The sequence below is a fragment of the Anastrepha obliqua genome, chromosome 1 (genome assembly GCF_027943255.1).
Source record: "Anastrepha obliqua isolate idAnaObli1 chromosome 1, idAnaObli1_1.0, whole genome shotgun sequence".
In the NCBI taxonomy this organism is placed as follows: Eukaryota; Metazoa; Arthropoda; class Insecta; order Diptera; family Tephritidae; genus Anastrepha; species Anastrepha obliqua.
The window spans coordinates 57,840,950-57,859,667 of NC_072892.1; the positions used below are offsets into that span (position 1 = coordinate 57,840,950).

Below are 18,718 nucleotides of genomic sequence, written 5' to 3' on the forward strand. Positions count from 1 at the left end.
TTCAAATTGAAAATTAAACGTGTTGACGTTACGAGATAAAGCGTGCGGAAAATACAAAAAAGAAAACAAAAACAAAAAAATATTAATAAGTTGTGGAAAATATGTGATAATTAAATAGGCGCAGATGATCGTAGCTCTCGCGAGGCGAAAGGTGATTCTTCATACATATATTGCAAGTGTGTGAAAGTTTTGCACAAAAAAATAGTACGCGTTGTTTTTAGATTTTTTTTCCAAATGCTGCTAAATAAATACCGCTGCTTTGTTACTTCCAACATTTCCTCTACCAGCAGCGTCCCCAATCTTATGCATGGAAAAGTGTACGCCAGCTGACCATTCGACTGTTTGTATCAATCCAAGACGAGATTAGAATGCAATATTTAAATATGGACGCGTTTGAATAAAAATGAAATATATACGTATATTTGTATGTACGTAAATTTTCATTTAATCACTTAATAGATTTCAACAATAAATGAAATATAATATAAATTTGCGCTGCAACAATACTAAACGCGTTAACATATGTCGGGTTCGACAATAGCTGCTGGCTTTTACCGTTGACGCCTGAGAGTCGGGCAGAGAGCAGAATCGAGAGCAAAAAATGAGCAGCAGGAGAAAGCAGCTAAGCAGATATATGTATATTTGTTGACGCAAATGTAAATGTGAAAATACATATACATATATAGACGCATAAGTAGATATGTAAATGCATTGAGAAAAAGGAAGAAACAGTAAAAAGCCAAAGGCAATCGGACAACGATGAAAGCCACCATACAACAAAGCAACAAACACCCCACCAACACAAACAAATTACGAGAGATTTCAAATTAAAAAAAAAAAACTAAAAACACAAACAAAAAGCAAAAAACAAGAAACAAATTGTAGTAATAAGTAACAGAAAATACTGAACTTACAACAAACACAATTTACGAGCGCAATGCACCACCGACGAAATGTATTGAAATAGACGAGCAACATGTTGATAAGCGAAAGTTCCTAAGCAACTTTTTAGGCATAAGAACAAGTAATGCAAGTAAAGCAACAAATAGCATACTCGAACACAGACACACAGTATTACAAATAAACATACGCATAGAAAAATAAACAAATAACAAGTGGCATGCACGCGACGCTAATGTTGGCAACATGTTGCATGCGGACAAATGAAAAATGCAAGCATTGAGGGCCGAGGCATAGTTCGGTGTAAAAGCAAAAACAAATGCGATAGCAAATAAAAACAACGCGAAAAGTATGACACGAGATTTTCTTCTGACTAGAGTAAAGAAAGTAGAAGAAAAACGAAATAGAAATTGAAAGAAAAGCGCACTTCGATTAATTATCAAAAAAAAAAAAAAAATATATGCAACTAAGTAAGAATAAACTGCATATAACGGTACAACTTTAATAGCAAAAATATGCTAATAAATGAGTAAACAAGCCTGTGAATAAAAAGGTGAGAAAAAATGCGTGCAACACCTGGGTATAGTCAGGAATATGTGTATGTATGTATATACATCCACACATACATACATATATAATTAGTGCTTATACCTTTTGTTGGGTTTTTGTCTGAGCTCCTCCATCTGTTTGTGGGTGCGTCTTCATATTTTTCTCACAAATTTATGCCACCTCCGCACGGCAGTTGATTTGTTTGAAAATACATAAATATGTGGATACAGTAAGCTACCGAAAATGCCAAAAAGTTTACACCGTGATTTTCCTTGAAAGTGCGAAAGATACCTAAATGCTCGTATGAATAAATCAAATGAGCAGGGGAAAATCTTTATGCAAAGGCTTTTAATAGAAATAAAAGTTTGCGATTGCTTGCCGAGTGGCATCCGCTATTCACATTTTTTTATATCATTCGATGCTTCATGTTCACAGTGGTCATCCAACCAAGCGGGGACTGGCACCAACCGTTCCCTTGACTCGAATTTTTATGTGGCCAAGAACGGCCACACCTTAATAGGGAATATTGGTGGTTTTACAAGAACAACCCCAGCATAGCCACGCCTATGCCCACTCGACCCCAAACTCCTGAACAATCAAAAGCGATTATCAATTTGATGTTTTTCCGCCACGATTGACTGCTAACGACTTATAGCTTATGCTGATCGCAAAATTTCATTATTTAGTTTGTTAGAAGTCGAAGTTTGGCTAGCCAAAATCAAAATGGAAATAATGCCAAGTTGAAGGTCAACGGTTTATTGGGTCATTTGGAAGCACTCAATTTACCATTTTTATTAACACCAACTATTCCATATGTTTTTTGAAACCGCCAGTCCATAAATGAAATCAATTTGTATTCCAAAAATATCGCAATTTTGAAGAAGAACTCTGCTTAAGGGGTAACACCACTGTACACGCGTAAAATAAACACGATTTTTAAAGAATTTTTTTGTATAGAAGGAAAGGGAAAACAATCACTCTGATTTGGGAAGTTATTACTTATATACTAAAATACAAAACTACAAAGTTTGATCGAAAAATTTTACAAAATGGCGGCATTGGAGACATTTTTGTAATGTGGTTTCTCATGAAGGAGCTCCGCGGCACCCAGCACAGAGGGTGCAAATTTTAATCTGGAACAAAGAAACATTTTTTTTCTTAATCTAGATAAGAATAGCTAGAGAAACACGTAGGGGATTTAAAAAATATTTATTTTTGTGGAATTAGCAAGCATTTGAAGGAAAAAACTCTATTTTGGACTAAAAAAACGGCACTTAAATAATTATAACAATCGTTTAAATTAATCTATCGAAAATCCCCTACGCTCTTCTCTTACAGACGTAGTGAAAAACCTGATTAAAAATATTTAAAATTGTTTGAGTTATGCTGCGTGCCAATTTCAGAAAACGTGTTTTGAGAAAAACGCGTTTAAAGTTTGGAAATTTGGAGAAGTCGTTAGGTAGCAGTCACTAACGCTTGGTTAAAAGCTTAAAATATTTATGAAATAGACTTCGGTAACGTATAAAACTTTTTGTTCTGTATTTTAAAAGGTTCAAAGAATTTTTTAAGCATATAAAAAAAAATCAATTTTTTGAAATTTCTACAGTGGTGTTACCCCTTAAAAGTTACCATAACATCTTAATACTTTCTTTCCACAATCCCTCTCTTCTTGCAAAGTACAAAGTAAATGATTGTGTCCCTTCGTGAAATCACGGGTTTTATTCTATCGCAGTAGATCCCTTGGTTGGCACCAAATTACTGACTTTTAATATCATCCTCGGTATGATTTCTTGTGTTTTGAAGGCAATCATCCCGTTTTGAAGACAAAAAGAGCTCTCGTAAGCTTCTAAAAAAAAATGTCGCGTCTACAATGCAATCCAATTTAAAACATTCGGTGTGGAAGTTAATGCAATTTTCTTTGAGTTATATTCGTAGGTAAAAGAGAAATCCTAACTGGAATTTCTCTAAGAAGTATAACTTATCACACTGCTGGATTACATCAGTACAAAAATCAATCAAAGAACTTTATGTTAGTGAAGACTTCTCTCCTTTCCCACCCATTTACAATGCCAAATGAAAATTTCACACTAGGACCTTAGTTCGCAAGTGGATAAAGCAAAAGCATATTCCAGATCATTAAGGGCATTTATCAGTACTAAATCTAATTAAAAACAAAAACAGACTGCGCGAAATAAAAGTCGCAACAATTTTTTTACACAAAAAACCAATCAAATTAAATAATTACGTACAACATTTCCTGCAGCTGCAGCGCACGAAGATCTGTTAATTATAAGCAAGTGAATGCGAGCGTGTGAATTCAATAAAGTAAGCCCTCCAATAGTCGAACTGCTAGAACTTTAAAACAACAACAAAAAATTATAGAAATACAATAAGCAAAGTGTAACGAAAATTCAAATTAGCAAAAATACAAAGCAACAGTTAAAATAAATTTAAAAAGTAAACAAACCAATCCGAGGAGTTACATAACGACAAATGTAAGAATAAAAATAAAACCAAAACCAAAACAAAGCAAGCAAAACAAACAATTATTGCACCAGTGTAAAATAGAACACGTTAAAACAACAATAGCCACAACAAAATTATAAACACACACGGAAATGTGTTTATAAACAAATATTAATGGTTTTTAGCTGTGATATAACGTCTAGAGATAATTTGAAACGGTAGGCAAAACAAAAATAAAATCAAATAAAATTATCAAAACAATGTACTTATTTGTGTTAGTCGTTCATTTAAGCGCACACATACATACAATGTATATAGTAATGTATATCAACTTATGATTGTGTTCAATGCATTTACTTTTGTCATGCTGCTGTTAATTTCTTTGCATTGAAGGTGTTCACAAACTAATGTGAATTGAAAAGGCGTTCAGTACAACATAATTTTTATTTATAAATATATAAAATGAAAAACGAAATAATAATGGATTAAACTAAAACAAATTTTAAATAAGATATATTAAATAAAAAATTTTACAAACAATAAATAAAATAAGCAAAAAGAATAAAACGAATTTTACCAAAACAAAAATGAAATAAAAACAAAATCATTTGAAATAAATATACTGTAAAAAATGAATATAAAAACTGAAGCACAAAAACCGGAAAATAAGAACAAAATAATTTTAAAATTAATAGTAAAAAATAATAATTTAAAAAATAAATAAAAAAGAATAAAAACATTTATTACAGTAAAATTATATGAAACTTTTACATAAAAAGATATAACCGAACAAAAAAATAATGAAATAAATTTAAATGAAATGAGAACTAAATTTATAAAAATAAAGATATAAATAAAAAAATTAATTCAATTAAACGAAAGAAAAAATAAGATAATTTAAAAACTAAAACCGAAAAATAGAAAATTAATATGAAATAAAATAATTCAAAAAATTAATATAAAAAAGCAATTATTTAAAAAATAAATAAAAATTAATAAAAAAAAATGTATTACAGTAAAAAAGTATAAAACATAAAAATAAAATTTAAACGAGCAAATAAAAAAAGAAATAAATTGAAATAAAGTAAAATAAAATACAGTAAAATAGGACTAAACGAAAAAAATAAAAATATCAAAATAAACGAACAAATAATACAGAAAAAAATTTATTAAAATAATATACAACAAAGTAAAAGAAAGAAAAACTAAGCTAATTTAAAAAATTATAAATTAAGTAACACTTTAAAATATATAATATAAATATTAAATAATAGAAAAAATAAAAAAAGTAAAATCGAAAACATTAAAAAATTAAATAAAGAAAATTAATAAACTAGAATAAATTGATGAAAAAATTAAATCACAAAAGTTTAGTTATAAAAATTAAATAAGAAATGTATCTAAATTTTATATAAATAACAGACATCTTAGATATAAGGAATATAAAATAAAACAAAAAAAGTAAAATATAATAAAATTAAACAATGAAGTGAAACAATGAAGTGAAACAAACAAAAACAGGAAGTAAAATAGTAATAGTAAAAGAAAATAAATTAATTAAAAGAAATGAAAAAAATAATTAAGGCGCATAAGAATATAAAATAATAATATATAAATAAAATAATAATAAAAAAGTAAAATAAAATAAAATAATTTCAAATAAAATTAATTTTTATAAAACAACTACTGGACATTCAGCTCAATTGAAGTTTGAGGTGTCCTCTTGATTTGGAAAAAATTAAAAAAATACACTTTTTGAAATATTGAGAATTTCGAAAAAAATCACACTTTTTGTTTCTTTGCAAAATAATAAATTTTCAACTACCTTTTTGCTATTGTTTGTACATGAAGTCCCTCGTGCAAGTAATGACGATCACTTTGAACCCAGAATCATTAAAATCGGTTCATTTTTGACTAAGTTATGAGCCTTTAAAAAAAATTTTCTTATATAATTAAAAAAATCGATTTTGAGCAGAAAAACAAAATTGCCAATAAATCTTGAAACAAAATTTTTTTCGGGCGAACAAAAAATACAGTCTCATTATTTTGACCAGGGAGCAACACATTTGACTTACATCGAAATCGAAGAACATGACCCGAATAGCCCGGTTGAATTGAAATGGAAAGCATCAGTGTAGGAAATATATTAAGTAAATGAAAGAAGATTGCATTGAAAGCAAATAAAATAATACAGTTCAATTTTAAAATAAAATTGAGTTACATTTTATATAAATAACACAAAAGTTAAAAACAAGAAAATAATAAAAATAAAATAAAGTTTAAAAATATATATGTAAAAAATATAAAAAAATATAACAATATATTAAAAAAATAAAAAATATAAAAACATAAAAAATATATTAAAAAAATACTAAAAAAAAGAAAAAGGTGGAAAAATATATAAAAAATAAAAAAACTAATCAAGTAAAGCTGACTTAAATACAAACAACATTAAAAAAATTAAGTTTACAAAAAATTAAATTTAACTAAACCCAAGAAAATATATTTTTATAAAATATAACAATAAAATAAAGTGAAATTAAAGGAAAGGAATAAGTTAAAATAAAAGTATAAATAAAAATTAAAAATAAAAAACCTTAAGTTAAAACAAAACAAGAAAGTACAAAAATTAAAAAAATGTTAATATAAATACAAATAGTAAATGAAGAAGTAATGACAGAAAGATGAAATAAAAACAAAATATGACATAAAAACATAAAAAGAAAGCAGACTTTTAAAAATTAAGTAAATTGCATTAATTTTTATATGAATAACACAAACGATAAAAATAAAAAATTAAATAGAAGGCAAAAATAAAGAAAATAGGAAATGGTAAAAGTAAAATAAAAAAGTACAATAAATTATAATAAATTGGAGTAAAATATAGAAGTAAAATAAAGAAATAAAATAAAATTATTAATTAATAACAAAATATAAAGTCAAAAACATAGATAAATAAAATAGAAAAGGCAAACAGATTACAATAAAATTATACTAAAATAATACAAACTAAAAAGTTGAAATAAAATAAGATAAAGTAAAAAAATAAAACATTAAAACCCAAAAATAAGAAAGACTACGTCTTAATTACACGGCGTAGACCGGGTGCTAGTGAATTGGATTCGTTCGATGCTGGCCTAAAGAACCGTCTCGGTACGAGCAGAGGAAGATCTGCTGGTGTAATCCAGGGTTAATAGAGGTTGCCCCCAAGGCGGTGTGCTGTCTCCATTGCTCTGGTGCATGGTAATCGAACCTCTAATCACCACCTTAAACGATTCGGGAGTCTACGCACAAGCATATGCGGACGATGTTGCTTGTTTGGTAACAGGCCCTTCGCTTATGAGCATCTGCAGGAAAGTGCAGAAAACTCTGGATCTGATTGACACTTGGTGCTGTGCGAATGGGCTATCGGCAAGACTGGTATTGTCCTCTGCACCAGAAGGAGGGAGCTTGATGGACTCGTTCTGCCTAAGCTAAAAGGAGTCACAATCGAGCTATCCAAGGAAATTAAATATCTTGAAGTAATCCTCGATAGTAAGCTCCTATGGAAATCACACGTTGAAACAAAGACATCCAAAGCACTGACAGCTCTCTGGCAGTGCAAGGGTGTATTTGGGAAAACGTGGGGTCTTTCTCCTAGCAAGGTCCTATGGATCTACAAGGCTTTGATAAGACCTATTATTACCTATGAATCAGTGGTCTGGATGAGTAGACTCTCTCTCGTGGGAGTCAGGAGGACCTTATCGAGACTAAAAATAAAAAAAAACGTATAATAAGTAACTAATAATATATAATATTCAAAAATATAGTTAAACGAAAAAATAAACTAAATTAATTACGCAAATAAAAAAATTGGATATAATCAAAAACAAAAAATTAAGGCAAAACAACTTACAATAAAATAAAATGAAGAAAAACAAATAAAATAAAATATAAAAAGGCAAAAAACAATTTAAAAAAATTTTTTTTAATTTAAAAAAAATAATAAAATAGAGTAAAATAAAATAATAAAATAAAAATATTAATTGAAATTTAAAATTTATTAACTTTTTTTTTTAACTTCTGTTTAATTAATGTCACATAACCTCTTTAAAAATATTATCTGCTAAGCCATTAAATAATCCACAAGACAAAAAATACGCTCTTTATATAAACCTTACAATTTCAGGACTTTACACCATTTGGAAATGCACAAAAGCGCTTAGCGCTTGCCTTCATATGTATGTACGCCACCACAATCCGCAAACACTTACAGTTTGCATATAAATTCACACATACACACAAACGTACAACGTAAAAGGCCTAAGAATTCAAAGCCCATACCTTACATACAAACACTCGTAAATAATAGTAAACAAAATGAATGCAAATGAGTGCTAACCAGCGTATAAGTGCAGGAGGTGGAAGAAATCAAATCAAATATGCTGCTCGTTTGTTTTTCTTTCTTTCTTTCTTCTTGTTGCAGAACACAAACTAAAGAATGCTTAATTGATTTTTGTTTTGCTTTGTGTTTTGAATTTGCGGTGGAGCATAAGAAAGTGAGCGAACGGTGAAGCTCTGTCTGCATGCACCAGGTGGCGTATGAGTAAATTCGACTAAGTAATTGCGTGGTGAATGCGGCTTTGTCTGGCAGAATTTTTTTGCATAGCTGACTTTATAAATGACAGTATGCATACATGCGTGCGTTTCCCGCTAATTAATTACGTATATACACTCACATTGAATGGCATTGCAATTTGGATATAGTTTCTATTTGTTTGGTGTGTGGGGTGAGAGTTCTTTCATAAATTTCTCGTAAATGCGCCATTAGGGTAATGAATCGTACTTCTTATAATACTCGTACATTCTGATGGCTTAATTTGTCAAATTTCATAATTATGCATGTATCTTAAAGCTTTCACTGCGCTTATGTTGTATGATTATATTTGACTTTATGTTATTATTTATACAAACAAAACGAGTCGTTCATAACGTATGCCTGAATGTGAGTCGCAGACGAAGCTTAAATTGTTGCTTTTGTTTATGAGTTTCCAAATTTGCGTACACACACAAACTGCTTTCCAAAATAAGCAGAACTTTCCAGAGAATGATTTTCCGAGTGTGGTAATAAGCGTATTGATGATTTGAAAGGGTAGAGCCTTCAGTGATGCGGCGGTTTGTTATTTGAAAATTTATTTTAGGAAAGATTTATTGTGAGGAAAGTGGCGGTACACACGTGTGCAATGGGACAAAGGTGGGAATATTTGCAAGGTGGCGCATAAATTATTGCCCTATTAGAAGATTTATAATATTGGCAAGTGGCGTCGTACATCGATAATACTTGATACTTGTGAACTAGGCAGCTGCAATATACAAATAGACAAGCAATGGGGTCCACTGAAATAATCCTAATTAGTGACCAGCACCGTTTTACTACCACCGTCCTCGTATAATGATGTTTTTTTTTTGCTCTAAGTCAAATGCATTTAGTGAGGTCCAAGTATAGCAGCAAATTCTTTATCTCGATGTCTGCGATTTCATTAATTTGCTGCAGGAAAGGCTTACCAAAGGAGCGGAGTCGTGCCCTAGCTAGCCCTGGACATTCACATAAGTAGTGGAAAAGACTTTCCTTCGCACCTTCTGCTTGACAGCTCCTGCAGAAATACTCGAGCATTATCGCATACTCGAAATTATTCTAAAAATTCTTACTAAGAAAAATTTTAATTTTGAAGAAAATTTTTGATGTCTTTTTTTTAATTTCCACAAAGTTTGAAACTTGAATTTTTATGGTGTTTGAAATAGAATAGGGAAAAATTGTTCATAAAAAATTATTAAATGCACCGTAGCTTTGAATTTTCTTGCTTTGCACTTTTGGCCAGCCAACGTAGTCGAGACCGAGACGATATGAGCACCAATCGGTTGGTAGCAGGCCATTGAGAACGTGAAATATCAAATGAGAGGTGAAATTTTGTCACATCAAGGTTTGGTGCTTTTAAGCAAATTATTTGAGTACATAAAAATTTTGAAATTATTAATTTTTAAAATTTTGAAAAATTTGGCCTCTATCGATTTTTCCACAACAGACATTTGGAAATCGTTTATTGTCGAGTATATCAAATACTGCTGTATGTATGTACGACATAACTGAATACATAGTGAGTTTTTTGTTTTAATATTATATTTACAATTTTTGTTTTTTGAGTGAAACATTTTTTTTTGCATTTATATTTTTAAATATTGCTCATGCTTTAAAAAACATATAAATCAAATGTTCAAACTTTAACCAAATTTAGAAAAATTCAACAAATTTTTATTTAAATCTTGAATATTGCATATTTATTGAAAATGTTTGCGTACTCAGTGACACGGCGCATACAATTTTAGTGTAAGTTTTAAACGGCTAAAAAATCTCGTTGATTTATTACTTATTATTACTTACAACAAATGCAACATTAAAAAAAAACTAGAAAATAAATAAAAAATTGTAACCATAAAAATATTGCAAATATTTAAAAAAATCACCATTCACTCAGTTATGCTCGCCAGGTTCAGGTAGTTCACATGCCTTTTTGGTAAATTTACAACAACACATACACATATGCAACTATAAAATACAAGCGTTTACAAATTAGGTAAGCAAAATCAAGGTCAATAACGTACACACTTTCCAATACATGCATACATACATACGTATATACAAAATGTAAACTACACTTACTGCTTGTAAGATGAACGATTATAGTTGTCAAGGTACTTGGGGAACAAGTAAAAAAAAAAAAAAAAAAAAAAAAAAAAAAATGGGTGGCAAAATGCGACTTGTTGAGTTGAACTTAAAAAAGGGAGGAAAAAAATACGTATTGACAACAACAACCTCACTACAATCTCATGCATTTACGGCTTAGCTTAGTCGTTGTGTCACCAATGCAACGACTGCTAATGATCGCCCGCCCACACGCATTTCCTATAAATAAAAGAGGGGAAAAAACTCGCATGCTCTTTCGCCTAATATCCCTTCTCCTACTACTGTTTCTCTTCTTTGTATGTAATGTGACTTTGTAGTTGCATGTGAGTAGTGAATAAAAAGCAAGTATAGCAACAAACAAAGCTAGAAAAGACGACTAAAGCTGGGATACGAGCGAAGGCATAAGTACCAGTACAAGTGCACATACATACACGTCCACCACAGGTGTAAGGCAGCAAAAAAAAAGTGCAGTACAGTGCCAAGGCAATACATAGCTCTTCAGTTAACAGTTACTGTGTGCAAACGTAATATTTACTTGCGTTGATGCGCTTACAAAAACACAAAAAAAAAACGAATAACGACAAAAAAAAGCAAACCCAAAAATAAAAAACACGAGTTGCGTAAACTATACCTTTGTAACAAAGTTCATGATTTATCAGTAAAAAAAAACACTATGCCGACAAAAGTTCATGCAATACAACAAATACAGGAGAATTAGTATAAATGTTGCTGAGAGAGGAGAGCGGATTGCGAGCGAAATAAGCGCTCGTAAGACATTCACATACTTATATGGGATTATAAAAAAAGTGCGTGTGCGTTTAAATTTGCTTGTCTGCCGCCATGCGCTCGCTTTCACCCCTGCAAACCAGCCAAACCCTTACAATATGAGCGCAGATGAAATTGCGTCACGAACTGAAGGCACAACTTGGTAATGATTCAATTAAAATTCTATAGGCAAGTTACATTTGACGATGTAAGCTCGAAATATATTTAGGTGTAATAAAGACAGGCAATAAAGTACGTTTCTAAAAATGCGAAGCAGGCAAATTAAAATACAAGTAAAAATATACTTTTTTTCGCCTTTAATAATAATTAATTTTTAAGAATCTAAAGCGTAAGAAAATGTAGAAAAGGTTTGTTGCAAGCGCTTCAGGTTTTTTTTTCACCAATCCAGGTATTCTGGAGGTAGCGCGAAGTTGAGGGGCGGCCAAAATAGAAAATGTTTATTAAATGAAAAATAGCAGAAAAATATTTTTTTACAAAGGTAAAATAGCAAAAAACAATAATATTTTTTTGCAAAGAAAAACAGGATTAGCAGTCAGAACTTTCGCCTTTAAATCAAAAATAAAAATTGCTAAATATGTAGTACTAACTTTTTCAATTCAAATCAACAGGGCAGAAATTTTTAGGAAGTACCCTTTACAGTTATACGTATTGTGAATACTTAAGTAAACTACAACAACAATTAAAGTTTACTTTCATATATTTATTTATGCGAAAATTTGATGCTACTAGTGACAAATTGAAAACATCTTAAAAAACCTAAAACAAAAAAAGAATTTAAAAACAAAATCCAAAAAACAAAAAATAAAAAAAAAAATAAAAAAAAATAAAAAAAATAAAAAAAAACAAAAAACATATTAAAAAACATTAAAAAAAATTAAAATAACCTTAAAAAATAAATTAAAAAACATTTAAATAAAAATTTGAACTGTAACTTACGTATACTGAAATTTTACCAAAACAATTTTTTTGTCATAACACTCTAACAAAATTAGCCCTTAGCAAATTTTCTTTTTGCCTTATTTCTGTTATTTCTATCATTAATGAGCTTAAGGAAGAGTCAGATATCTTCTCTGTTTCTCTGTTTTGAGAATTTTTGCTCTTTCTCACAAAAGATACCAAAAAGGTACATCGGTTGAAGCGTTAGAGGGTTAAAATGTACCATAAAAAATATTCACCATTGATTTTTACATAAAATTCCACAACATTTTATATACCATATTTTCCTATGCCGATTTACCATAAGAATGTGCAAAAGGTGGCAAGCTTAGAGAAAAGAAAAACTCTGTTATATCGGTTGAAGCTGCTATGGAATGTTTTCTGCAGAGGCTTTAGCATAAAAAAAAAGTCTGGCATTGTACAAAGATTTTAAGCAGCAATTTAAAGTGATTCCCTGCTTTGCGGTAGTGGCCAGAAATGCAATAGATAAGGCAATATGCCGGCTTGTTTGATAAAAGTTCGCTTAAAGATTATCCAGTTTAAGTAAAAGTCGCATCTGGTACTGCATACAGTCATATACAAAGAAGCAAGAAAAGATGGCGCCGAACTAGACCAGTGTCGTTTTTTCTACTAACGACATATAAAAATTACACTTAGGAGTCGTAAAGCTTTGCAAAGTAGATCTCTACCCAAATAAAGGTCCGAAGTAGTTTATTGGCACAGTTGCCAAATTCCTCGGCTTCATTATGAACCTATATTAGGTGGTCGTTATTCATTCCACCTACAGCTCTAGAAAAATACAAAAAGAGCATTCTCAAATACATGAAATTAAAAATCATTAAAATTAACTGCAAATAGCTTTTCCAAAAATGCTTTGCTACAAATTAAAATTAAAAGCTACTTAAAAAATGTGTGTCCGACTTAAAAGTGTCATTAAAGATAAGTCATAAAAAAATGTTAAATGCTCATGCAGCAAATTACATGAAGTAAACTTATATTCGGTCCGTCAGTATTCCTTATTTTATCCAAACAACCCTTAGCGCATAATTTCTGCTTATACTCTAATAAGCATTGGCGCAGTTATAAAAGGAAAATTAATTAAAGGGGAAAATTGGAAAAAAATAATATATATATATAAGTATAATAATTGTTGATACAGTTACAAGTCACGAAAAGTCGACCCTTTAATTTCTTATTGCTTGTAACGCTCTAAAGTATGCAACGCTAGCAATTAACACCCGTGTCAGGAGGACTGTTAAAAAAAATTGAAATTTGGTAGCTCATAAAGATGTAAGCATGCTGATGTGTATCGATGGCAATCGAAAGACTAGGCAGCTAGTAAATGGTTTTCAAAGTGAAAACAAAATAAAGTTGAAAGGGAAATAAAATGTGTATTGAGATGGAGGGAAGGGATGGTCTTAATCAAATATCTATAAATTCTTGGAAGCAACATTTGCACATAGTTGAGCCCAAGGAATCGTTTTAAGCTTCGGGAGACGTTATATTTAAATATATATATGTATATTTATGATATTATATATTAAATATAACGTCTCCCGAAACTTAAATCGATTCCTAGGGCTCAATTTAGAAATCATTTCGTCGATATTTCAGTTACCTAAACCGGCAGAAATGACGGCAAAGCGCCTAATAAACGAGACAATCTTATGTTGGAGTACGTGTATGTGTATGTGTGTGTATGCATGTAAGCTTCTAAGCAAACAATTTATGCGTATATAAGTAAATAAGAAAATAAGCGGAGAAGGAAAATAGGATGTAGTTGCATATGGCGGGGATTAGGGAGATTTATTTTGTATTTTATACAACTTTTAGCAGAGAAAGAAAAGAATGGTTTTTTTAACTGGAGGTATATTTTTTTACTTTTTGTATTTTATTATGATTTGCTCTATTGTTGATTTTAATTTAATTTATGTGTAGTTAATTTAGTTTAAGGATTAACTCTCTTTTACAAAATACGTTCGTCTATTAATAATTATTAGTTGTCAATAATTGCGAATAATTTATATAATTTATTCTGGATGTTTCCACATTTTTATTATTATATAGATGTGATTGAATTCGTTTTTTTTTTTAAGTTTTTTTTTTGTCAGGGACAACTAGCAAGTACAGCACTCAGACACAATTAAGTCCATTGTACTGCACTCGGATTCCCTTTTAATTTTCTTTAAATCTACCCGCTCTCCGAAGAAATCTGAGTAGGTCTTGTGTGCCAAGGAGCCAAGGTGGCTTTTTCTCAATACATCAGTGCCAAAGACCTCAAGCCTGACTCGAGCGAAGGCCGGGCAGACACTCAGAAAGTGGTCCGCCATCTCATCTTCCTCTTCGTAAGCTGGGCAGAGTGCACTGTCTGAGATGACTACCGCTTTCATGTGCTTCACCCACAGAAAGTCGCCCGACATCAGTCCAACCAGCTGTATGTAGCCCTTTCTGCATAATGACAGGAGGATTTGCGACAGACGGTCAAATATGACAGGTAACATTAGTTTAGTCCATCTGCAGCCTCTCTCAGGCTTCCAAGTGGGTTGTAGTAACCCATTTGCTAACCGTGGCTTTGATGGCTGCAGAAGGGATTGGCAGAATGGAATGCGGGTCAAAGAAGTTGGCCTCAGAGCTCATCTCAGATAAGGAGTCAGAGGTCTCGTTGCTTTATTTTGCTTTACTAAGCTTTATTTTAATGCATGTAAACCCAATTAGTCTTTTTTTAACGAAAATCAGTTTAAATTCCTATATTTTTAATTATATATTTTATTAAGGGGTAACACCACTGTAGAAATTTCAAAAAATTGATTTTTTTTTTATAAGCTTAAAAAATTCTTTGAACCTTTTAAAATACAGAACAAAAAGTTTTATACGTTACCGAAGTCTATTTCATAAATATTTTAAGCTTTTAACCAAGCGTTAGTGACTGCTACCTAACGACTTCTCCAAATTTCCAAACTTTAAACGCGTTTTTCTCAAAACACGTTTTCTGAAATTGGCACGCAGCATAACTCAAACAATTTTAAATATTTTTAATCAGGTTTTTCACTACGTCTGTAAGAGAAGAGCGTAGGGGATTTTCGATAGATTAATTTAAACGATTGTTATAATTATTTAAGTGCCGTTTTTTTAGTCCAAAATAGAGTTTTTTTCTTCAAATGCTTGCTAATACCACAAAAATAAATATTTTTTAAATCCCCTACGTGTTTCTCTAGCTATTCTTATCTAGATTGAGAAAAAATAAATTTCCTTGTTCCACATTAAAATTTGAACCCTCTGTGCTGCGTGCCGCGGAGCTCCTTCAAGAGAAACCACATTACAAAAATGTCTCCAATGCCGTCATTTTGTAAAATTTTTCGATCAAACTTTGTAGTTTTGTATTTTAGTATATAAGTAATAACTTCCCAAATCAGAGTGATTGTTTTCCCCTTTCTTTCTATACAAAAAAATTCTTTAAAAATCGTGTTTATTTTACGCGTGTAGAGTGGTGTTACCCCTTAAAGTAAGTTTTTGTTTGGTTTTTTGAGGACCTTTAATTTAATTTTAACCCATTATTCAACCCTTACTTATTGTATTTTGTAACATTTTTGTAAATTAAATTTAATTTTATATTTTTTTTTTTTATTAAATGCTTTGATTTTATTTTTTATTGTTTTAACTTAATTTTAATTTATTTCATTTTATTCTATTTTTTTATTTAAATTTTTTAATTCTTTTTAACTGAGTTTATATAATTTTATTTTATTTTAACCCATTATTTTACCTACTCATATTTTACTTAATTTTTTATCTGAGTTCTTTTTTGACTATTTTATTTAATTTTTTTATATCAACAAATTGCATTTTTTATAAATAAAAAAACTTTGCGTTAATTCGTAGGAAATTAAGCCAGATTTGCCTTCAAATATGCGAATGTCTTTATTAGTTGGGAGTCCCGTAAACAAAAAACCGTGACTGTATCCAGCACCGAGGCTGAATATTTGACCTTGTCCGACTCAGCAAAGGAAGTCCTCTATTTGAAGTAATTTTTCAGTGAACTGCAGGGCCAAAGCGAATCCGCATTAATCAACGGCAAAAAAGCGAACAGAAATTAAGCAAAAATCCAGTTTTCGACATACGTCATCACTTTATTCGGGTAACAATTGGCCAGAATCTATCGTCAGAAAAGTATGTGAAGCTGCTCGGATTGCGCGCCACCCCGAATCAATTTTGGATTCTATTTTCTTTGCTCATTCTATGAAATGTAAATCTTGTAGTTTTGCTACCATCATTTTGTAAATGATGTCAGATTTGAGAGTTACAGAAGTGTTGCAAATTATCTATCAAGTCTGTCACCACCTTTATTCACGCAATGTGGCAACCCCATTCTTACACTTTCTTTTGCGTTTCTTCTTCGTTTTTTTTTTCTAATAAAAGTTAATAGTTGTGGAATCGTGGTGCCGCGATTATTATTGAATTTTTTATTTAAATTTTTATTTTAATTCAATCATTTTATTTAGATTTGCTTTCCATTTTTTTATTTGTCTTATTGAATTAAATTTTAATGTATTTTATTTTCGCATTTCAGTTGATTTTGTAGATAATTTTAATTTATTTTAATTGCAATCCATACTTCATCTTATTTTATTATACTCGTATACATATTTTTTTCAATAAGATTTTTTTGTGGAAATTTGTTTTCTGGCTTTTTTAATATATTGCATTTTGGTTTACATAAATCTACTTGGCGTTAATTCATTTAATTTAATTCAATTTATTTAATTTAATTGCTTAGATTTTAATTTACTATTTTTTCAGTTTATTTTATTTTATTTTATTTCGTTTAAGCTTGATTTGCTTCAATTCATTTAATTTCTTTGATTTCCTTGTTTTAGTATATATTTTTTTGTTGCATTTAATATTTGTTTTATTTTCTCATTGTAATTTAATTAAATTTATTTTATTTATTTGATAAGATTTTATTATTTTTACTTAATTTTATTTATTTTAATATTTAATTTGATTTTAAACTACTGCATTTTATTTAAACTAATTATTATTTTTTAATTTATTGTGGCATATCTTATTTTAGCTTACTTTACTTCAATAAAGTTACTAAATCATTTGATCAAATTTATTTTAGTTATTTTTTTTTTTTTTTTTTTTTTGTAAATAGTTTCTTCTTTTTAATCTTTCTTTTTCCCCTTAAATTAAGTTTCTTTCTTTAAATTATGTATTATATATCAATTTAATTTAATTTCAGTGCTGATATAATATTTTTTTTTTACTTTTACTTTTTTTCAATTAAATCAAATTCAATCCAAGTAAATTTTTTCATCTATTTGGATAAATTTTATCTAATTTAAATTAACGTAATTTTTAAGATGCTCTGGCAATTATACTTTGCAAATGTGTTTCTCCACTATATTTCTCAATAGATACACAAACGTACACATACACAAATGTAAACGCAAATAAGCTCATATGTTTTGGAGTTACGGGTATACGTGCGCCTAAAAGCATACACAAAGATAAAATAATTAAATTGTTCAACACATTTAAGGCATATTAGGGTTGGAATAGTTAACGAAAGCCAGCGAGTGGAACTTCAAATAATTTAGAAGAGGGCCATTAAAGTGGCACAATGTATTCACATACAAATTAGAACTTCATACATACATATGTATGTGTCTGAGGGTATGAGGCTGCGAAAACTTTTGTGAAGCTGGTCTCATTCCCATCACAACAGCTGAGCCACATTCCACATCCGTTGCTGTTGCTTGGCAATTACAACATTCGAGATGCGGAACAAGAACGATGTGACAAAAGGACTAAAAGACATTTAGACAGTTTACGACATTTTTGACAAATTAATGACAACTTTAACGCAGGACTGACTAGCGGTTTGAGCGCATTCAAATTTTTTACGTTGTCCGTAAACAAGAAAATAAGTAACTAGTGGCAGGCAGACATTTTTGGGGCCGACTTTGAGGAATACATTTGACATTTACAAAAGCTTTGGCTGCATACGAAAAATGATAAGTAGACTCTTTGAAATTTTCTTATAAACAATACAAACTTTCACAGCTTGAATTGATTTACTCCAGCACCATTGTACTCTCCAACTCAATTCTGCGCTCTTTATACCAACTTGTTTTACCATTACTCTCCTCACTTCATTCTCTTAAAACAAAAATATAAACTGAAAAAAATTAATAATTGTGTATACGACGAGTAGTACAGCCATTACATGAAGTAGGCGCGCTGAGAGTATACATACAGACGTGCGCGCATTGTAAATATTGTTGTTAGTATTCTCACATGCTTGGCCCAGCAGTGCCCGCACGAGATTTAAAAATAGATTAACAGTCCAGCTGCTGT

At 30.2% G+C, this 18,718-nt stretch overlaps 1 protein-coding gene across 2 annotated transcripts in view; it reads left to right on the top strand.

The window, feature by feature from the left end:
- Nucleotides 1–1,395: 1,395 nt before the first annotated feature.
- The window catches only part of LOC129245085 (putative cyclin-dependent serine/threonine-protein kinase DDB_G0272797/DDB_G0274007), a 61,285-nt gene continuing 43,962 nt past the window's right edge, over nt 1,396–18,718 (top strand). The window contains exon 1 of one of the 2 annotated variants that reach the window (XM_054883070.1): nt 1,396–1,453. The gene's annotated coding sequence lies outside the window, so the exon portion shown is untranslated. Of the gene's footprint in view, nt 1,454–4,045; nt 4,134–18,718 lie in introns of those variants that run through there. The other variant, XM_054883062.1, reaches the window with a different exon arrangement.